The sequence below is a fragment of the Nicotiana tomentosiformis genome, chromosome 3 (genome assembly GCF_000390325.3).
Source record: "Nicotiana tomentosiformis chromosome 3, ASM39032v3, whole genome shotgun sequence".
Taxonomy (NCBI): domain Eukaryota; kingdom Viridiplantae; phylum Streptophyta; class Magnoliopsida; order Solanales; family Solanaceae; genus Nicotiana; species Nicotiana tomentosiformis.
In genome coordinates, this window is record NC_090814.1 from 42,969,883 (window position 1) to 42,993,851 (window position 23,969).

The 23,969-nt window shown below is 35.1% G+C and overlaps 2 long non-coding RNA genes across 2 annotated transcripts; both read right to left on the reverse strand.

Moving 5' to 3' along the window:
- Positions 1-6,280: 6,280 nt before the first annotated feature.
- On the reverse strand, positions 6,281-8,339 carry LOC104099381 (uncharacterized). Its single transcript, XR_686989.4, has 3 exons — positions 8,230-8,339; positions 7,571-7,616; positions 6,281-6,703 (listed from the first exon to the last, which is right to left on the reverse strand). It is a non-coding gene; the product is annotated as an uncharacterized lncRNA (long non-coding RNA).
- Positions 8,340-16,765: 8,426 nt separating this feature from the next.
- Positions 16,766-17,793, reverse strand: LOC117277508 (uncharacterized). Its single transcript, XR_011414687.1, has 2 exons — positions 17,516-17,793; positions 16,766-17,230 (listed from the first exon to the last, which is right to left on the reverse strand). It is a non-coding gene; the product is annotated as an uncharacterized lncRNA (long non-coding RNA).
- Between the last annotated feature and the right edge of the window lie 6,176 nt (positions 17,794-23,969).

The window sequence follows — 23,969 nt, forward strand, 5'->3', positions numbered from 1 at the left end:
AGCCTAATGAGATGATCGAGGGTGAAAGACATCCCCTCGACCTTGCTCGAGAAGAATCTGAGCAAAATGGCAATGCGCCAAAAAGAGGGGTAGATCTAGCCTAGAGTTACCCGGTATTGGCGGCAGAAGTTGATTATGACAGGATTGACTGAACCCAGCGTGAAAGGGTACACTTAAGAACCCTTTCACATGAGTCGTGATATCCTCCTCGGGAGTAGGAATCACCACCTCTTTATTCTCCTAGTGGAAGTCTTTTTTCACCTGCTCGAGATCGACTTCGGATATCGAACATATGTATCTAGACATGGGCTCGCATCGGCCAGGAGCCGAAGAGGATTTTTCGACTTTAAAGTCTGAAGTAAGTTCACATGGCCCGGGGATGCACTCTTCGATACGTGGCTCCACCGGTGTTTTGTCACCGACCGGCCGCGATAAGGAGGCCTTTTCTTCTTGAGGAACGGTCTTTGATGTTTTTGCCACTGCTATATGAGGTTTAAGGAAGAAGAAGGCGGAATTTGTGTTTTAATAAGAGATTGGCAAACAGAAACTGGCAAAGTTGATGAACTTAAAGAGAATAGAAGAGCTTTTGAAGATTAGAAGAAGTTTGAAAGTAAAGTTTGAGAAGATTATGAAGGTTATCTATTTATAATAGCCACTTTGATGGTTTGAAAGCACTGGTGGCCGACAATCAACTGCATTAATTAATGACCTTGGGAACTGTGCAGACGCGACGCTTCACTCGCTTCTATCGCTTACGTCACGATATTGACGTCATAATTGATCGGGGTATTAAATCGAAGTCTCAAATTCGTTTCTTCTCGTTACACTCCAAAAAACGAGGGGACTATATGTATACGGTCGAAATCGGGCATACCCGATTTCGTTGGTAGGGGAGTTGCCTCGAGGGTAACCTCATAATAGATCGGGCTTGAGCTCGAAGATAGAACATCATGCCTGGAGATCGAAGTGTTAATTGAGATCGAGGCCAGCAACAATCGAGATCAAGCATGACTGACTTCGAGTAAGGCGTAATAACAGAATGGTGAAATATCAGTAACCGGTCCAAGATCACGGCGAAAATTCCGGAATAGATCAAATCAAATAGGTTATTAGTGCCAATCATGGGATCTACTTTCGTTATTAGAGTTGTACCTTATTTAAGATTCCTTTATTATATAAAGAGGGATCCCATTCACTTGTAAAGAGGACAATCATTATTCACAGATAAGAATATACGCATACGCTGCTTTCTTTGTTTTACTTACTGCTCATCGTTGTTTGTTCCATCCTCTACTGTTCTTATTAACTAACCTCGAGATTATCTCGAATCGAGGTCGAGGCATTATTTGTAGACCGGTTTGATTTATTTTATTGTCCAATTTATCTATTTAATTCGTTGTTTATCAATTGGTATTGGTTTAAATCACATATCCTTAAAATCACAATATAAGTTTAATTATTACTCAATTTTTAGGGTAAACAGAAGAAAATCTTATCTTTTTTCACGACAATTTTCTTCAGTTTGATAACGTTGTTTCAAATTTTGAAGAGATTGCATGGAGAAACATTTAAAACCTTAATATGCACCAAGTCAATACATGGAAGCAGGTTAACAATATTATATCTCGTGCATCAACATCTTCTTATCTAAGCTTTTGGACCATCAAGTGTTAATATATAGCAAATAAAAGGAGCACCTGTATTTCTTGTAAATTTCATGCATTTTTTCAAATATAGAACTTCCTCTTTATTTTCTTGACTGTGATCTGCCAAAAGATCGCTGAATCAACATAAGCAATGTTTATGGATAAGAAACACAATTCTACAATACACTAAAATTCCAAGCATATAGATGTCCATGTTGGAAAATAATTTATCTTAAAAAAATTTAATATGAAGTAAGGGCAGCATAGATATATATATAAATTAGTCATAAAAGAACAAATGGATAGTTTTCATGATGTAGGTGATGAATGAGCTGTAAATTATCGATTAATATGGTTTACTGATAAATGGATAGTTTAAGTGTGGGATTTTTTTTCCCTGCCCAACTTTAGTCCTAAAATAGATAAGCGGTCACTGCAAATATAATCCGGTCTAAGAGTCCGGAGTCGAATCCCATAGAGAACTAAGGTTTAGCTACAACTGTTCACTATTACCAAGAAGACAAGCTTGAACAATTCATAAGTTATAAATATTAAGATTCTTATGTCTAACTAATTAACTAACAAATTAAAATAGTAAATTAACAACTAAAGATACTAAGGGTTGGAGACAAGATTAAGGAGGTCTAAAGTTATGATTTCCTCAATTATCGGAATTCTTCCCGCTACGTCTCTTATAATTTTGCCTAATTATTCTCTACTGATTGTGAGTATTTCAGTTGTCGTAATTCTCTCCCGAGCAACTACAACAATTTACTAGACGTATTCTCCCGAACTAGACTAGCTGGCACAATCTTATCGCTCACCATGACTACGTCAAGGCTTTGTTATTCCTAAACCTACCTTTAAACCTGCTGTATTGATTCCTCATATATGTTAGGAGTGACGTTGTTCAACAACTACTTAAATGTGTACCCTTTCCCAAGCAATACATAATAAATAGGCACAGTCAATTGATGATCATTCAATCAACAGAAATAATCATGTAGTTGAACAAGTAAAGGAATTCAAAGGCTAAATTATATTGAAACTTAACAAGAATTCATCCTCCAAAAGGTTCCATCAAAACCCTAAATAATAAATTAGCTACTCATAGTAGTATGTGAAAATACAATACTAAAATTCAAAACCAACAATAGAAAACACGAAGAAGAAAGGAAAAACTCATGATTGAATCTTCCTCCTTGTTCCTAGTGTATTCTTGCCTCCAAAGGTGTTGTGTAACCCTAAAGTAGTGTCTCCTCCTCCAAAGTTACGTTTTAGAATGTATTTATATGACCTGGGTAGGGTGGGGGCCGTCTAATACAATCCAATCTCGGATAGGAAAGCTGGAATCCGCGTCTGCCTTCGCGCGTCGTGCACCCATGGACGCGGACTCAGCTTTTGCAATTTTCCAGTTCGCGAAGCGATCCGTGACTTCGCTTCACTTTGTTGTTTTGTGCCTTCAGTTTTCTCCTTTTTCGCGTCCGTTTTCGTGCCACGCACGAGATTGGACGAGCTCCCAATTCTTTCAATCTCTTCCTTTATGTGTCAAAGTATCATCTTTTGATCATTTATCATCCAAACTCGTTCCTACACATAAGAAACACATAATGAACATATTTCACTTCAAAAACCATGTAATCTCCTGCGACTCACACAAGAATTAATATGCAAATATACTAAAAATATGCATTTTTCATCATTTATCACCACCCCACACTTAAACTCTTGTTCGTCCTCGAGCAACCTAAAATTAAGCACATCGGCAAGAAATACATTTCAAAACATACTCAAGCATCACACCAATGACAATGGTTTATATCAATGCTTAGAACCCGACATAAGGGCTCTTCATACTCTCCTCATTTTTAGACCAATGCCAAGACTATTTAAAATATTTGTGTGACTCTTTTTACATCCTAGCATCAAAAATTGACTCCACTACATTCCTCTTTGTGACTCGCTTCTGGTGCAAACTAAAGATACGAGTTCCTTACCAATCCGTTGTAAAGCATGCGCCCTCACCAACAAAACAAAGAGAGTAATCAGCCCGCACACTCAAATATGAATTCAAGTATAATTTAAGGACTCATAGAATGAAAGAATCCACTCACTCTCGCAAAGAAACTCATGTGCCCCCAAAGCTCGTACCATAGGCTTGCCCATAATGTAAGTCTCTACTAATTTAAGCTCGCAAAGTCTAGGATCAATTAGGTCTTTATGGGTTGTAGTGTAGGCTAAGGGACGAGTAGGATAGATATAGATAATAGTGACTAACCCTCCTAAGCACTTTTAATACAATACACTTTAACTTTTAAGCACATCCTCCGCATGATCACTCAACATATCGCTACGAAACTGTAAATAATGTACCTCGTTCACTTTAAGCATATCTACATAAGCACTAGCACATATCAAAGTGAATTGGAGGGATTTTTTATTTTGTATTTTCTTTTCTTTTTTCAAAATATTTTCAACACCCTCCATAAATTGGTATTTCCAGCTAGTGGCTCTCTCAATACACACATGCACTTTTTGGCATTTCTATGGTTCCACTCAAAAACTACCCAATCTCTTTTCCTTCTCTTCTAGCGACTTAAGTGTTTTCAGAGGTAAAGGTTCAACAAGATTTAATTAAAAACAAAAGGGATTCGTCTTGTAATGTAGGTACCAAAGAAAAGGTTTACAGGCTCAAATGGGCTAACAAAGGATAATTTTTATCATTGGTAGGCAAATAGACTGAAGGATCAATCAAAGAAACGCCTATATCATTTCCTAAACTCACAAGACTTAATCATTTCGCTTCGAATCACACACGGGGCAAGTTCTAGACTAACAAGGGATGTCACAAAGTACAACCAAAATCTCACTTCACACAATGCATATGACTTACTCAGGACAGCTCAGACCACACTCTCAAGTTAAAGCAACTAGCACAGTCATCATAAATCCAAACACTAGGAAGTAAAAGGAGTCAATAGACGAGCTCAAGCGTCAAAAGAAACACATATACTCTCAAGGCATATAGTCACAAGAATAAAGAAGAAAGTACTCAGTGCAAATACTCCAGCTCTATGCCCTAACATAAAACATGTCAAAAAGCATAGATACTCAAGATCTTCCCATTCCATTATCAGTTGAAAAAAAAAAGAAAAAGAAAATCTTTTTTGTATTTTTCTTTAGACTTTAAACGCTCAAGAAAACTGTCTAGGAAGTCCATCGTTGGAAAAAGTTCAAAGCTTTTTCAAAATTCTACTTAAAAAAAAAAACTACTACCCGGTTCAAAGAGTCATTCCTTGGAAAAGAACCGTTGTCGTAAGAAAAACCAAGAGGGATTATTTTTACTTAATTATTTTTCTTTTCAAAACATATAAAATAACACAACTAAACTAGCATAGGAATCCACCCAAACATTTACCTCATAATAGTTTAACTCATCTTCAATATTAGAATCTGGACCATTGCTAGAGTTCAAGTCCTCGCCATTATCAACTCCAACATCCTGCCAAATGAGATGATCATAGCTTATTAGTTCCAAATGAAGACCAACTATAGGAGGCTTCACAAAATATCATCGTATTCTTTCAAGATTTTGTCAACCTCTGGATTGCTGAAACTATGTTAGTGGTAAATTACATATGCACAAACTATGCAGATCAAACCCTTTTTCTTCGATTGTTGGCCGTCAAATCAACTATATATATTCTAACAGTTCCTCCTAGAACAATTCTATCATTGTGTTGTTCCTATAATGCTCCTTAGTTAATATACATGTAAGTAACTGCATGGCGTATAAAGTAACTAGTAACATTGTCCGCGCTTCGCGCGGTCATTGAAGTTTTTTTTTACAAAATACTTTATTGATCTTTTCAGTAAATTGGTAAAGGTAGAAAAATAAATTTCATGTAGGCATACAAAAATTAATTTTTAATGTAGATGAAATCACAAATATAAATATTCTTTCTGATCAATTAGCTCTAACACTCTACACTACATAGAATTAATTTCACATTAACAATGATAACATCTATAATGTCAATGAAAAAACAAAATTCTGAAGATATAAGAAAACTTTTTTGGCCCTTCTACCAAACCGTCCCAATTGTTTTATAACTTTTAACAATATCATAACATTTCAACCCTCTATTGTTATATTCCTAAACTAATTAAACAACAAAAAAGTCCAGCATTTGGGAGTTATGGAGACTAAAGTATGGAAGCTTTAAGGGTATTTTAAAGAGGAGAAGATGAAAAGCTATGAGTTATGAGGGTAAATTAATAAATTAAAAGAAAAAACAACCATACAATATAAAGGCAACAAAAAATAGTCTTACTAAAACTACAATGATATAAATTTTTCATATAAAATAGGAGTATCAATTAGCAACATATATTAAAGTAAGAAAATGTACTTCATAAAAGTATTAGAGAGTCTTGCACTGTACTTTCTTTGAACCAAAAAAGTAACATATGTCGTACTTTCAATTCTATGAAAGATGTCAAACTAAACTAATATATATGCTTCCTATACATAAAGACGAAACAAAAAAAATATTTTAACGTACTCGACAATTTTTCCCCAATAACCAAAATAATACAGAAACATGCATTAAAAGAAAATAAATAGCAAAATATTGAAACAAACAGAAATAATAATCTCATTTATATAGAGGATTACCATAAAGGTTTTGCTCAGTGATCAAATTTCAATCATAAAATTATGAATAAAGTTCCCACTCTCCCATTATAAAGTACAATTATCCTATATCTTTCCCCACCAGCATACAAAATTTGGGAACAACATATTCATACTCTTAAATAACTTTAAGGTTCCAAAGATAAAAAGAATGATGAAAAAATAGAGAAAAAGACAACATGGAAATTATTTCCAGCAAGTAAATTATTAGCTAGAAAATTCCACAGAACATATTGAAACTCTAGAGCAACTATGCCTGGTTGGAGAGTTAATATGATAGCAAATAATGTCCTCCCAAGCATTGATGATCTTTCAAGGCTGACAATCATTTTGTTTTATTTTTGAGACATCAGCGTGTTTCCTGGCATCAAATATTTGATAAGTCAGTTTTTGTTTAGATTAAAGGAAGGATATATAGAACTGGCACATGCAGAACTATGCGATCATCCTTCGTTCCGAAGGCACTCTGTTTCAACCAAACATAAGCTACAATCATTCAGAGTAATAGCACAAAACACTCTTCTTGATCTCATCAGATACAGTTAGATGCGTTGAAATGAAAGTTATCTTCTTACCTACATGTCAAGAGTACGTCTAAAAATAGATAGCTAACAGGAAGTAGAAACTACAAAGAAGACATGCCACACCAAATTCTCCACAGAATGTAGACAAAAGAACATAATAGATATGTAGCACGAACAGACTCCTACGTTTTGCTTGTCCTTTATTGATTTTTGTTTGTCCTCTATTCTTTTTCTATAGATAAACTCTAAGACCTATGTTTTTACTCATACACACAACAAAGTTTTTGGGTTGAGAGGGAAAAGAAGGAAGTCAAGTTTGCAAGCAGGATTCATATGAGCCTAAGCCAAAATGTTCCTATTTTGAGGAAAATGCGCTTAAATCAAATGTTCCATGAACTGAGGTCACCGTCCACAACCCATCGACCATCATAGAAGATGTAAGCTTCCTTGATTAGAAGGTTCCTATTTGTAAGAATTTAAATTATATCTATCACGACATAAAAACTAAAGAGATTGGGACTAATCAAAATGGATTTAAAATTAATCTTACAGATATTCTGAGTCAAAAATTTAATGCACCTATGTAATGTACAGTATAACCAGTTCTACAGAAGCATTATTTAATTGACCTCAATTATTGAGATTGAGACGTAATTAATTGATTGAATAAAAAGAACTAAAAGACTCCAACAAATGTGGCTTACCATAATGCTGGTGGCGCTTGAACAACCAGCATTCTCGATCTTCATACTGTAACAAAAGTGACTAAGACTAATCAGAAAAAGTAGTTCTAAGAAAATGATTTTTTTCTTATTTTGGGCTATGAAAATTTTCGCATATGAAATAGAGCTAAATAGATTGCAAAAGGTCATAAAATTTTGAAAGGATAGACAATTACAAGACTTTTTGAGATTTTTTTCATCTCCTGGCTACCAATTAGTACAACTTTTCCTTTCTAGTTAAAATAATTTATGGATAATTACCAAATATTCCGACATTTATTTTAAATCTTCGGCAACAGATCGGTACAACTTTTCCTTTTCCTCTATTCTTTTTTCATCTTTGCTTTTGGTAGAACAAATGGAGGAGTGGAAGGGTCTGAAACTTTTGTTTGCAGAAAACTCCAACTGAAATTAAAACTAAAATCCTCAAATTGTAAGAAAGCAATTTATGAGTATTTCGTCAAAGATTAAAGAATCGCAGAAAATACCATAGAAAATAACCAAAAGAAGAAAATTTGATTGCAACAATTAACCGAAAATCAAGAACGGAAAGAGAGTATATTTGATATAAATATTCAAAAAGCACCAGGAAAACATGAAAGAAAACATAAAAATCTCAGAAAGAGAAAAGGGAGATTTACCTGTTGAAGGCTAAGAAGAGAAAGAAAAAGCCGCTGAAGCGTCGTAATGGAAAAGAAAGAGGCAGTGAACCGATGTATTGGAACAAATAGGAGAGATGTAATTAAGAGAGGCAATTAAGTGAAATTTGAAAAAAAAGAAAAAATCTGATAACTGATATATTATTCAAACTATGCAAGTTGCTATGTAAGCTGCTTGTAAACGCTACTGCAAGTTGTTGTGTAAGCTGCTTGTAAGCTGCTACTGTACCAGATATAGATAATCTTCTACCGGGGATAATGTTTATCCATAACGGAGTACCAAAATGATAGGCTTATTTCCAATAGAGTACTAAATAGATAAACATATTTACGGCGGAGTCTCATATGGATAAACTTATTCAGCTTATTTACAACGGAATACTAAATGAACATCCATAATATAATATATTTATAACACTCCCCTTAGATGTTCATTAAAAGATAATGTGCCTCATTAAAATCTTACTAGAAAAAACTCCGTGGGAAAAAAATCTCAGTGAAGGAAAAAGAGTACACATATTTAGTAATACGCATTGCTAGCTGCCTCATTAAAAACCTTATAAGGAAAACCCTGTGGGAAAAAACCTTAGTAAGGAAAAAAAGAGTACATCGCGTATTTTACCCCCCCTCATGAAAACCTTATTTCAAATATTTGAGTCTCTGCATTCCAATCTTGTATACCATCTTCTCAAAAGTTGAAGTTGGCAAAAATTTAGTGAATAAATCTGCCGGATTGTCACGTGAACGGATATGTTGCACATCAATGTCACCATTTTTCTGAAGATCGTGTGTGTAGAATAATTTTGGTGAAATGTGGTTCGTTCTATCTTCTTTTATAAATTCTCCCTTCAATTGGGCTATGTATGCAGCATTGTCTTCGTATAAAATTGTAGATCTTTTATCACATTCTAAACCATATTTTTCTTGAATAAAATGAATCACTGATCTCAACCATACGCATTCCCTACTTGCTTCATGAATAGCTTTTATCTCAACATGATTTGAAGAAGTAGCCACAATAGATTGCTTTGTGGAGCGCCATGATATGACATTACCTTCACATGTAAACACATACCCGGTTTGAGATCGAGTTTTATGGGGATCAGATAAATAACCTGTATCTGCATAACCAATAAGATCTGCACTACCTTTGTTAGCATAAAACAAGCCCATATTAAGAGTTCCCTTTAAATATCGTAAAATATGCTTAATCCCATTCCAATGTCTCTTTGTAGGAGAAGAGCTATATCTTGCTAGTAAATTAACATAAAATGCTATGCCAGGCCTTGTAGCATTAGCAAGATACATAAGTGCACCAATTGCACTGACATATGGTATTTCAGGACCAAGGAGTTCCTCTTCCTCTTCTGGAGGTCGAAACGGGTCCTTATTCACTTCAAGTGATCGAACAACCATTGGTGTACTCAATGGATGCGCTTTGTCCATGTAAAAGTATTTTAAGACCTTTTCCGTATAGGAATATTGATGTATAAAGATCCCGTCTGCTAAATGTTCAATTTGCAGTCCAAGACAAAAATTTGTCTTTCCAAGATCTTTCATCTCAAATTCTTTCTTAAGATATTCAATTGCCTTTTTGAGCTCTTTTGGAGTTCCAACGAGATTTATGCCATCAACATAAACAGCAAGTATAACAAATTCTGATGCCATTTTTTTTATAAAAATACATGGACAAATAACATCATTTATGTAACCATTTCTCAACAAATATTCACTAAGGCGATTATACCACATGCGCCCATATTGCTTTAAACTGTACAAAGATCTTTGTAATCTGATTGAATACATTTCCCAAGATTTTGAATTTGCTTCAGGTATTTTAAATCCTTCAGGGATTTTCATGTAAATCTCATTATCAAGTGACCCGTACAGATAAGCTGTAACCACATCCATCATATGTATTTCAAGCCTTTCACGTAAGGCTAAACTGGTGAGATATTGAAATGTTATGGCATCTATAACGGGAGAATATGTTTCTTCATAATCGACTCCAGGTCGTTGTGAGAATCCTTGTGCGACAAGGCGAGCCTTGTATCTTTCAAATTCATTTTTGTCATTCCTTTTTCGCACAAAAACCCATTTATGACCAACTGTTTTTACACCAGTAGGTGTTTGGACTACTGGTCCAAAGACCTCTCTTTTAGCAAATGCGTTCAATTCTGATTGAATTGCCCCTTGCCATTTTGGCCAGTCAGATCTTTGTCGACATTCTTCGACATATCGGGGTTCAAAATTCTCACTATCTTGCATAATGTTAAGTGCAACATTATAAGCAAAAATATTATCGACCACAATTTCAGATCGATTTAAATTAATCCCATTACCAGTAGAAATTATTAAAAGTTTCTCGCTTACTTGAGTCTCGGGTTCAGTGATTTCTTCAGGAATCTCAGAACTAATCAGATTTTGGGTCTCTTCACGAGATCCCTTTATAGTATCGTTTTGATCATTTGTCGATTTTTTTTCCCGATGATTTCGATCCTTAGAACCCAAAGGCCTACCACGCTTCAGGCATGCTTTAGGTTCACTAACTCTCATGCTAGTAAATGGTCCTGCTGGGACATCAATTCGGATAGGCACATTCTCTGCAGGGATATGTGACTTAGTTATCCTTTTTAAATCAGTAAACGTGTCTGACATTTTATTTGCTATATTTTATAAATAGATGATCTTCTGGACCTCCTGATTACATATAGGGGTACATGGATCAAAATGAGATAATGATGAAACTTTTCACACAATTTCTCTTTTGATTTCCTTTTTCTCTCTCCCTAATTGTGGAAAATTTATTTCATCAAACCGACAATCTGCAAATCGAGCAGTAAATAAATCTCCCATCAATGGTTCAAGATAGCGAATAATAGAGGGTGATTCAAACCCAACATATATTCCTAACCTTCTCTGCCGGCCCATCTTATTGCGCTGTGGTGGTGCTACTGGCATATATACAGCACATCCAAAAATTCGTAGATGGACAATATTTGGCTCATGACCAAAAACTAATTGTGATGGAGAATATTTATTATATGTGTCGGCCTGAGACGTATAAGTGATGTTGCATGCAAGATAGCATGACCCCCAAACAGTAGTGGACAATTTTGTTTTCATAAGTAGTGGTCTTGCTATCAATTGCAGGCGTTTAATAAACGACTCTGTAAGGCCATTTTGAGTATGAACATGAGCTACAGGATGTTCAACTTTTATCCCAACTGATAGACAATAATCATCAAAAGCTTGAGATGAGAATTCTCCAGTATTATCAAGGCGAATAGCCTTTATGGGATAATCTGGGAATTGTGCCCTTAATCGAATTATTTAGGCTAATAGCTTTGCAAACGCCAGGTTGCAAGATGATAGTAGGCACACATGAGACCATCTTGAAGATGCATCTATTAGGATCATAAAATATCTAAACAGCCCACTTGATGGGTGAATATGTCCACATATATCCCCATGTATACGTTCTAAAAAGGCAGGAGATTCAATGCCAACCTTCATTGGTGATGGTCTAGTGATTTTTTACCTTGATAACAAGCATCACAAGAAAATTCATTATTTGTAAGAATCTTCAGGTTCTTTAATGGATGCCCACTCAAATTTTCAGTAATTCGTCTCATCATTAGTGATCTAGGATGGCCCAAACGGTCATGCCAAAGCATAAAAATATTTGAATCAGTAAATTCTGGTTTACGATAAAGTGTGCTTCAATTGTACTAATCTTTGAATAGTATAAGCCAGAAGATAGAGTTGGTAACTTTTCTACAATGCACTTCTGGCCAGAAATACTTTTTGTAATACAAAGATATTCCATATTCATTTCATCTATCATCTCAACATGATACCCATTTTGGCGGATATATATAAAACTCAATAAGTTTCTTCGGGACTTGAAAGAGAATAATGCATTGTCTATAATAAGTTTTGTTCCCTTAGACAAAAATATAGTGGCTCTTCCGGAGCCTTCAATCAAACTTATATTACTAGAAATTGTTGAAATATTTGCTTTTTCTTTATGCAAATAAAAAAAGTATTTCTGATCTTTGAATATGGCATGTATTGTTCCACTCTCAATTGCACAAATATCTTCATGATTGGTCTTTGATCCAAACATAATTTGAGGATTATCCATATTCTTCAAAATGACATAAACGAAATAAATATAATAGTAAACATCATTATCAAAGCATAACTTTTATTTATGTACAATAATTACATAACTATACTATCTTTTACAAACAACAAAAATTAAAATATTTACATTTCTACAGATTCATCACCGATCACATGACTTGTTTCTCCTTCCGAGAGTGCAAAGTAATCAGTTACATCCAAATGCATGAAGTTTAAATTATCTTCAGAAATAAAATTTACTTCAGCATTTTTCTCCGTCTTCTTCAGGGAGGCTTGATACATCTCAACCAGGTGCTTTGGCGTATGACAGGTACGTGACCAGTGCCCTTTTCCTCCACATCTATAGCATGCATTTTCTGCCTTTGCTGCTTGCACTGCTTCATGCTTTTGTTCCTTTCTTTTTCACTACTGGTGGTGAGGAGGGTTCTTTGATGCATTATTATTACCATGATTAGAGTTTCTTCCCCAACCACGACTAGGGCCACGTCCTCTTCCACGCTTAGCTTGGTGGAAGTTCGTCCCATTCACTTCAGGGAATGGACAAGAACCAGTAGGTCGGCTTTCATGATTTTTCATTAATAGTTCATTATGTTGCTCGTCTACAAGAAGATGTGAGATAAGTTCAGAATACGTTTTTGAATCCCATCTCTCGATATTGCTGTTGTAGGAGCATATTCGAGACATGAAAAGTGGTAAAAGTTTTCTACAACATATCATGATCAGTAATATTATCACCACATAATTTCAATTGGAAAATAATTCTGAATATAGCAGAATTATACTTACTGATAGATTTAAAATCTTGTAGCCTTAGATGAGTCTAATCATAGTGTGCCTGTGGAAGAACGACCATCTTAAGGTGGTCATATCTATCTTTCAAATTATTTCACAGTATGACTGGATCTTTAATAGTGAGATATTCCATTTTTAAGCCTTCATCAAGGTGATGGAGTATGAATAACATTGCTTTGGCACGGTCTTAGTTTGATGTTTGATTTTTGTCCATGATGGTGTCTGCCAGACCCATCGCATCAAGATAAATTTTAACATCAAGCACCCAAGACATGTAGCTTTTGCCCGATATATCCAGGGCTACAAACTCAAATTTAGAAAGATTTGACATTATTTAGAAAAAGAAAGTTCGTACCTCTGATACTTTCAAAATATTTGCTCGAGATGGCAGAGTCTCGTGCTGATAACGTGTTATAAAATAAAGACTTTAAAATAAAGACAAGTATAGAGAGAAACTGATATATTATTTAAACTTCAAACTTATGTACATAATGAGCTGAAAACTCCTCTATTTATAGAAGAAAGGAAGTTGTTGTGTAAGCTGCTACTGCAAGCTGTTGTGTAAGCTGCTATTGCAAGCTGTTGTGTAAGCTGCTACTGCAAGCTGCTGTGTAAGCTGCTTGTAAGTTGCTTGTAAGCTGCTACTGTACAAGATATAGATAATCTTCTACCGGGGATAATGTTTATTCATAACGGAGTACCAAAATGATAAGCTTCTTCAGGAGGCTTATTTTCAATAGAGTACTAAATAGATAAACATATTTACGACGGAGTCTCATATGGATAAAATTCTTCAGGAAGCTTATTTACAACAGAGTACTAAATGAACATCCATAATATAATATATTTATAACATCTATATTCTTATTGATAAGAGGTGCCACATCATATTTTTTGGGCCCTATTATATATATATATATATATATATATATATATATATATATAGAGAGAGAGAGAGAGAGAGAGAGAGAGAGAGATTAACCAAGTGCTATAAGCCTGACATCTATATTCTTACCTTTTAAATTTCTTTTTACATTCTTTTTTTTTTAAGAAAACATAATAACTAAAGATATAGGTTTTCATCAGAAGAAAACTTGACAACATATTATTTTAGGCAGAATACAGAAAATGACACCTGAACTTGTAACCCAAATCCATGTTACACACCTGTTGATCACGAGAATATTTTCAAATACTCAACCTTTCAAAAGTGTATCTATTATACACCACTTTGATATTTGACCACTTCTTTTAAATAGGTGTATGTCACGCACCAATATCATCATGACATGTGTCATTAAGTTAAAAAATTAAAAAAAGGCCCCATCAAAGTTTTAAAAAATGAAAAGGAAAGGAACCAGCCAAAAGAAAAAGAAAAAGAAAAAGAAAAGGAACCCATTTCCTCCCAAGACCAACCACCATGGATGCGCCCACCTTCATCTTAATTTCAACTATCAATTTTTTTAAAATCAAGCCCAGATCCAACACTTAAATTCAAAACAATGTTCTTTGGTTTTCTTCAACAAGTTTCGATCCAACTCTCAATTCATCCCCAAATGAGTTCCAACTTGAAATGAAGCTTCCAATCAACAACTAATTCAGTATCCAAACATCAATTTTAGTAAAAAAAAATAATTTCACATAAACAATTTTAGTACTGTTCTCTTGATTTTTCGGGCTAATAATTGCACTTTTTGAATCAAAAATTTCTGGGTCTAATTGAAATCGCACTTTTCGAGCCAATAATTTCACACCAATCTTTTGATAATTCGAAATTGCTTTATTTACTAGTTGAAAAAACGAAATAAAAGTTTGGAAAGTAACAAAAAAAAACTAGAAAGAGGTTATGTGAGCATTAATGGAGGAAGAAAAATGAAGGAGATGAATAAAAAGAAAAAAAGAAAAAAAGAAGGAATGGGAAAAAATTGGACATGTGGCGTTTTTATGAGGCTTAACATACAAAACTATTTAGTTCATTGGCCTTAGTTTGTGTGTAAAGGACGTGCCTGCCATGCATGCAAAGATATATGTAATAGATACACTTTTAAAAAGTTGATTGTTTGACAATATTTTCATGGTCAATAGGTGTGTAACAGAGATTTGGGTACAAGTTCAGGTGTCATTTTATGTATTCTGCCTATTATTTTATTTAACATATCTATGATAAACATAACATACCATGTAAGACACTTTTGCTAAAAAATATATAGTTAATTCCAAATTTTCAGATAAGAAGTTGGGCCTTTGACTCATTCATGTGCCCTGCAATGGGATGAAACATTCACGGATCTACACTCAGTAAAGGAAGTACTGCATTCTTTCATCTTTGAGAACTTAATAAAGTAACAGTACCTAGTCATAAACTAAAACAATCGTGCACACTTTTTTTTTTTCGAAAAATAGAAACTTATGAATTAATGATGCTCATCAACAATGATTCTTTTATAACAGAACTCTTTAACAAAAAGAAAAAAAATATTTTCTTATTTTTCGAGTATTTTATTTTTCTTGATTGTTTTTAATTAATATGATGAAATTGTGAAGTCAGAATTTTAGGCTGAAAAGTTGAAGGTGAAATGTATACAGGTGCTCTACGCTACTATGTTCAGCATCATGAAGCTTTTTGAGGGGGGGAAAAAATATTAAGACACTTAAAACATAGATAAATTACCAAATAAATTTATGTTAAAAAGTGGAGCACCAATCTATCATTACTGCAATATCGTGCTCATACTCAGAATAATATGATAAAAAGTAGATCGATTTAAAACCTATCATGAATGACATCAGAATTTAATAGTCAAGATAGATTATCTCATTAGCATCTATCTTTGCTGCCTAATATACGGTTTGAATACTTATGATCCACAATCACAAAACAAATTAATTATTAGCTCAAAGCAAGATATTCCTCCTGGAAGAAAGAACTCACAGGATGCCCAATTGCTCTTCAAAAGACAGGTAGGTTAAAGGAAAATAGCAGCATCGTAAGCAAAAGATTAGCATCTTACAAGTATATTTCTGCCTACTGCGAGTAATAATTTTTCCATGCTACACAAAATATATCTGATTTAATTGTTCAACAATTATATTCACATCTCACAAATTTCGTAAATTTAAAGCAATATGAAAAAATGTTAGTGAAGTATATATACCAAACGCACTGCATCATCCCGAGGGTCGCAGATGAATTTTAGAAGTCCTTGTATCAAGATGATATCTTGGTTACCAGTTAGAATCCGTTGAAATATGAATTATCCAATAGTTCAATTTAAAAAATAATCAGTATCACTAAAAGTTGTAGCACAAGCCATAACATTATAGTGCTAACTAAGATTAACTATATGCAAAAGTGATTATCAACATATCTATCCTCATGTTTCTTTGCCTCCACGATTTTTTAAAGGAAGAAAAGCAATAAAAAGCCAGTGACAGTTGACTTGTAACATTTTTTGTGCTTCACAATACAACAGCGGGGAGCTAGAAATAAGAGAATAGACTTTCACCATAACATATTTTGATATATTAAAACTTGGTACAGAAATGAGGAAAAACAAGTTCTACAAAGTTTATCAAAGGGATGTTTATTTAGTCTAGAGTATCATATTACAGAATTGACTCACGTTGAACATGACATTAACTCATACACCTAAATTATCAAACATTAATATACTAAAATACAGAACTCTTCAGCACAATTAATTTTTCAACTTCATTTTAATTTTTGAGTGAATTACTTTTCTTTATTCAAGAGCAAATTATTATACCTATCAATATTCAACTTGCAGAGACATCATTGAACGAAGTAAGGTCACACCATACCATCATCTTTTCTCTTGATCGGGAGGTTCCCTCTTTTACCTAAACCCAATGGTTTCTCTGCTTCACATTTAATCATGTTAGAGAGTGGCCACAGTTCTTGATATCGCAAGCATCCGTGTACTATCTCTTCAAATCGAACTTCAAAAAGGTCCATCAAAAAAGTAAAATAGAAAAGAACTCAACTTGAGGGTCGCACTAAATTGATCTGCTGTTGGGTTCCCTAAGAGAAAAAAAAGAATGTATAATCAGATATATCTAAATTTGTTAATTACACTCGAAGATACAGGCATTCATAGTGTAAATATTAACATGTTTTGTTAGAGTTTTTTCCCCAATTGAATCCGCGAAGAATGTGACCATTCATTTGCGCTTTTCTTGAATGTTGTGAATCATATCAAATCAATAAGCAGAATTTTGTAGCCGTAAAACTTAATAATCTTTTTAAAGATATTGAATAAACAAATAAAATTAAAACTGATGAGAGTTTGGAATGTAGCTAATTGACATGAATGTAAGAATTCTTCAGAAAAATGTGTTCGGATGCCAGAGAAGAAGTATCTGGTCATGCTTGATATTGCAGAAGTGCTTGACAGGAGTTGCGGAAATCCACATTACAACAGATCAGTAGTTGCAATATTTTGAACAGGTGATCCTTAGATTGCTAAATGAATTACTGGAACTTGCACACAAGCTTCCGTGATGAATAGCATCTTTTTTGTCTCCAAGAATGAAGAGAGTAGAGAGGAACAATGGTGGGTCTGTCAGTAGCAAAATACATAAGTTATCCCAAACTATAGGCCAAATCATTTTAGGCACTCAACTTCAAAGTGTGTTTAATACACACCTTTTTCGATACTTGGCTCGCGAGTGCTTTAACAAAAAAAAAATGAGCGCGTGTATTTCTTTTATTTTTTATTTTTATCAAATAAAAAAAGTTGCCAAACTAATAATCTCTGTCTCCGATCTTACCCAAATTATTAGGACCCGCCTCCTTCCTCGCCGGTCTTCTCCAAACACCCATTCTGTTTCGTCTCTTCCTCCGAAATTTCAAAAATTCGCAAAACTCATGATCAATAATTTAAAGGAAGTGCTATAAATTTTGTTTAAAATTGTCTTCCAAACTTCTGTCGCTTCTTTTTCTGTCATTAAAACCCACAAACCATTTAATCTTTACATAAATATTTTTTTTTTAAATATTTTATGAGACGACGACAACAACAACAACCTAGTATAATCTCATTAGTGAGGTCTGGGGAGGATAGTTTGCACGCAGACCTTACCCCTACCCTGGGATAGAGAGACTGTTTCATGAGAATGACTGAAATTATAAAATCCCAACTCAGTTACCTTCCTATAAAGGTAGGTTTGAGATCTATTCATAATGAAGTTGTTTAATTCATGAAAATGAAAAGTTGACTTTGATTTACTTTGTTTGGGTGTGGTATGAGATCTGAAAATGAAGGAGGAAAATGAAAAACAGAGGAGTTGCAATTTCAGTTTTCATCTCTTCTATTCTCGGTCTTGGGTTTGCTATGGAGGAATCAATACAAAATTGAATATGGGTGAAGCTAAGAAGCACTGGTTATCCATCGATGGCGCACGGCAGTAGAAGATGGAGAAGCTAAAAGGATTTTCAAATTGGTGGTATAAGAGTAATTTTAAATATCTCTTTTAAAAAAAATAATTAATGACACATGTTATGAATTTATAGGTGCGTGACATTACACATCTTTTGATAAAATAGTCAAGAAAAAAAAAGCATATGTTAGACACATTCTGAAAAGGTTGAATGTGTAAGATAAATTTTGTGATCAGAAAGTGTGTAATAGAAATTTGGTCAATAGATTAAAGGCTAACTCATGTATTTTGTCTTTTTCTTTTCTCAGTGGTGTATCATACAATGTACATGTCATGGTAAAATACATGTGACCAATTTAACCCCAAGCAGGTATAAGATTTTCTAAACCGCCAGTGTTCGACTGTTCGTACACCTAAACTCTTTTTTCTAAATTCTTTATTTTATCATATAGTGATGCTTTCTCTAACATAAAAAATATTCAATTCAAGTACATGATCTGCAAATGCATTCATAATCTGTAAGCATATCCAATTACTCATCTCTATAATTATTCTGATCATATGATTACGTTCTTTCGAATAAAATTAAATTGCAACTGGTCATAGTTCTGATCAACTTCATTGACAATCATTAAAAAAACTTTAAGATTTTGAATTTAAAATTAAATTTTATAAAATTATTATTTATTTAAATTTGGTGTTGTTACAAATAATTGTCAATATCTTTTGGAGTTTATATCTTAATTTTGAGGGAGTTTGGTGAAGATTCGAGTTGGCTTTTGTTGAAATTTCAGATTTAAACTCTATAACAACCCGACCGGTCGTTTTGAGAATTAGTATCCCGTTTGGTGGCTTAAGGTCTCGAGCAACTTCGTATTGTGTGTTATGACATGCGTGTGTGGTCGAGTTCAGTTTTCGGACGATTCAGGGTCAATTTGAAAGAAAGATTCTTGTGTTAGAAGCTTAAGCGATAAGAGTTGACTAGAGTTTTGACTTTTGTGTAGACGACTCCGAAATGACATTTTGATGATTTCAATAGCTTCTTATGGTAATTTTGGACTTAAGCGTGCGTTCGGACTTGAATTTGGAGGTCCGCAGGATAATTTGAAGCATTTCGGCGAAAAATAGAAAGTTGAAGTTTTGGAAGGTTGAGATATTTGACCGGGAGTTGACTTTGTTGATATTGGGCTCGGATTGCGATTCCGAGAGTTGGATTAGCTTCGTTATATCATTTGAGACTTGCATGCAAAATTTGACGTTATTCCGGCACGAGTTTTGGAAGATTTGAAAATTCATAAGTTCGATTCGAGCTGCGATTCATAGTTTCAACGTTATTTGATGTGATTTGAGGCCTCGAATAAGTTCGCGTTATGTTATCCAACTTGTTGGTATGTTTCAACGGGGTCCGGGGGGCCTCGGATGTGTTTCGGATGGGCTACGGGCCATTTCCTCCTATTTTGGAATGTTGTCGCTGGTGTCTTATGTCCTTTTATGCGATCGCGTATGTGTAGTCGCGATTGCGAAGGCTGTTTTGGTGACTGGTCCTTTTTCCTTTTCGCGTTCGCACGACTATGTGTGCGATCACGTGCGTATGAGTATTGCTACTTCGCGTTCGCATTTGGACTTCCGCGTTTGCGTAGTGCCTTTTTTGGGGGCAGTGATATTTCTTCATCACGATCGCACCCCTTATCTCGCGATCGCGAAGTATATTCTAGGCAGCTGATATTTTCTTCTTCGCGATCACATATGTATTTCCGCAATCACGATGCATGTTACTTGGGCAGCAGATATTAATTTCCAAAATTGAGGATTTTGTTCCATTTTTCATCTTTTGAGCTAGAGACTTTGGCTTTGGACGACATTTGAGGGGTCCTTCACGTGGTTGTTTGGGGTAAGTGATCTTTACCCAGATTTGATTTTATTTCATAATTTTATCTTTGTTTTTATCATTTAATTAGTGGATTGAAAGGAACAAAATGGGAATTTTTGAAAGAATCATTCAAAATGTAAAATGATGGTTTAAATGACGAATTGATATCGGAATTTGATAATTTTGGTATGGTTGGACTCGTATCGGAATGAGTGTTCGGGTTTTGTAAATGTTATTGGGTTATGAGGTGCGGCCCGTGCGTTGACTTTTTATTTTTAATTAAAGATCAAAGCTTTATTATCCGAAATTGTTACCTATGAGTTTTATTTATGATTTGAAGTTATTTTGGCTAGATTCGAGCTGTCCGGAGATTGTTTCACTCGCGAAGGTCATTTTAGAGTATCGGTCTAACTTCTTTGAGGTAAGTATCTTGCTTAACTTTGTGTGGGAAAACTATCCCTTAGGATTTGAGTCATTTGTGCTAATTATGTTATGTAAAGGCCGTGTATACGAGATGACGAGTACATACTCAGGTTTAATTGTGAAATTTAACCGTTTATGGCTCTTAGGTTCTTATGTTCATTAGATATGAAGTTGTTTCGTCATGTTAAATCTCCCATTTACTAAATTTACCCTTACATGTCTTATTTTGAATTAATTGATTCATGTTCTACCCTTATTGCTAATTAAACTCTTATGTGCCTTAACTGAAGTTGTTGCCTCTTTTATTGTCATGCTATCATTTTCGTAATTGCTTAACCTTAATTGAAGTAGCCAAACCACCCCAGCTGGCTGGTCAATCTCAGAGATCTTATCGGCCGGCAAACCGGAGACGGACAACCACGGTCCCGGCCTTACCAGCACCGGAGGTGTACTAATCAATGAACCCACAAAACCAACTTTCTTTTATGACAAAATAAATCAAGCCTAAGCGGTCACGACATCTTGTTGATAATGATTGAGGACGTGCTACACACAAGAATGAATTGTTATGCGGTCGGTAAACTCTTTCCTTTCTGCGGGCAGCCTATTAAATCAGATCACATATTTTTGAATATGTCGTTACATCATGTACATGTATTCGGTTTTCCATTTTCTTATGTTCCTGCTCGTTCCCGGATAGAGAATGGGCACGACTCCCCCCTCTCCGTTCTACTGTCCAAACAGGCCGACCATTCTAAGTTTTGGGGTTGGGTCGGATAGGACCAGATCCAATCGGATCTGATCGTAGCTTCGAGTTCAGGTGCCGTACTGCGACCGGACCGAAAAGGAGGGGGACATCGAACCTATTGTGGTTGTTTCGATACTTCTGTCAGCCTTGCACCTCTATTGAGTAATGCCTGAGTCACAACATCAAGGTCTGGGCCAAATTGAGCAAGGGCGACCACTTCACAGGAAGCACACCAGCAGCGTGCGTTGCATGATTCTACTGTGTTTTTTTGCACTTGCCTCTCTGGCGACATTAGTTACCAAATTCATTCAGTGACAGTAAAAACCGATACCAAGATTGACTATATAAAGAATATATGTATTCCTAGATTTTCTCTTCCGTAATGGCTTAACCTTAATTAAAGTTATTATTATCTTTTCTGTAATTGCTTAATCTTAATTGAAGTTATTAGTATCTCTTCCGTAATTGCTTAACCTTAACTGAAATTACTATTATCTCTTCCGTAATTGTTTAGCCTTAATTGAAGTTTGTTATCCTTTTCATTGTTAACGTATTCTTATTTGGGGTCATTGATTCATGCTATCTCTCTTGTCGTCGAATTATACTTTTGTGGAATCATTGTAACACATTATCTCTCCCTTGTTGAGCTATTCTTGTTGAGACCATTATTCCATGTTGTGTCTTTCTTTGTGAGCTCGTTCTTCCGTTTATTTGTGTTATGAAGTTCTTGTGTTGATTCACTTGTCGTATTCTCGTGTTATTGTTGTTGTTGCTGTTATACTTAGTGTCGTTGAGCCGAGGGCTATGCGTGGTTGTGGTATTAAAATTGTTTTGAGGAAATGTTGTGGCATATGGGCACATGTTACGAAAGTCATTTTATTGTGTTGTTATGTTTTGGCACACGTGGTATTGTTGTGAGAATTGTCGGGGGTGTTCGCACATGAGTTGTCCGTACTATTGTTATTATTGATATTTGCACATGCGGCATAACAAGGCGGGCTATATATGTAGATTTGTGCATGTGGCGAGACATGGTGAGAATATTATTAAGCACGTGCGGCAAGACAAGGCGGGCATTTACTTAATTATTACGCATGTGGTGAGACAAGGTGGGTTATCTCGGGGAATGATTTGTGATGGCTGAGGGCATTGTTATTGTTGATATTTGTGTAGTAGTGTGCCTACCTTGTGTGAGTTATACCATGTACATTTTGTGGTGATCGTTTCTTATGTGCCATTCATTGCCTCTACTCTTACTTGTTGACTTGAATTGTGGTAGGACACTTGCACAAGCATACACGTAATTTAATCACCCATATCGGTTTAAGAAGATGAATCCTGATGTTATTTTCCATTTACATGTACTCTCGTCTACTTGCCTTCTGTGTGAGAGTTACTCATATTGGCACGTGAGTTATCCGTGCGGTCATAAGTCATTGTTATTATTGGCACGTGAGTGGTCCGTGTGGATATTAGATATTGTCACTCTTTTGGCACGTGAGTCGTCCGTGCGGTTATGAATTATAATATAGGCACAAGATACCAAGTGATTAGGGTTCATGAATTGGGACCCGCAATTTGTGATTATGAGGTTTGGTACCTCGTGGAAATTCTTGAATAAATCTGGTGTGAAAGCGGTTGTTTTTATTGAGTTGTTACTGGTTTTCCTTTATTTGGTTTCACCGGACTTAGACTTTGTTCAGCTTACTCTACAACATTACTACCTGTTTGCTTCATGTTAAAAATTGCTGTTACTAGTGTATCATTGCAAGTATTGTTTTGTCTTCCTTACCATGCTTAACTTTATATTAGCATTGTTTCTCTGTTAGTTCACCTTCATTCTTGTTCAGGTTGTTTAGTCCAGTAGGTGTCTTGACTGTCCCTCGTCACTACTCCACCAATGTTAGTCTTGATACTTACTAGATACCGCTGTGGTGTACTCATGCTATGCTTCTGTACACTTTTGTGCAGATCTAGGTACCGCGGACGTTTGTTGATCATTAGCTAGCTGATCGAGCATTGCTGTGGAGACTCAAGGTAAACCTACTATTGCGTTCGCAGGCCTCGGAGTCACCTTCTGGAATTTTACCATGTACTGTTTATTTCTATTATGAAATAGTTGTATTTAGAGATTTTCTAGCAAACTCAGTAGAGCTTATGACTTGTACTACCGGTTATGGGATTGTTGGCTTGTATAGAAATTTCCATTTCTAGTGTTATAGTTATTGGTTAAATGTTTCCATTATCTCTGTAAGTGTTGGGCTTACCTAGTCCTAAAGACTAGGTACCGTCACAACATCTTACGGAGGGAAATCGGGGTCGTGACAAGTTGGTATCAGA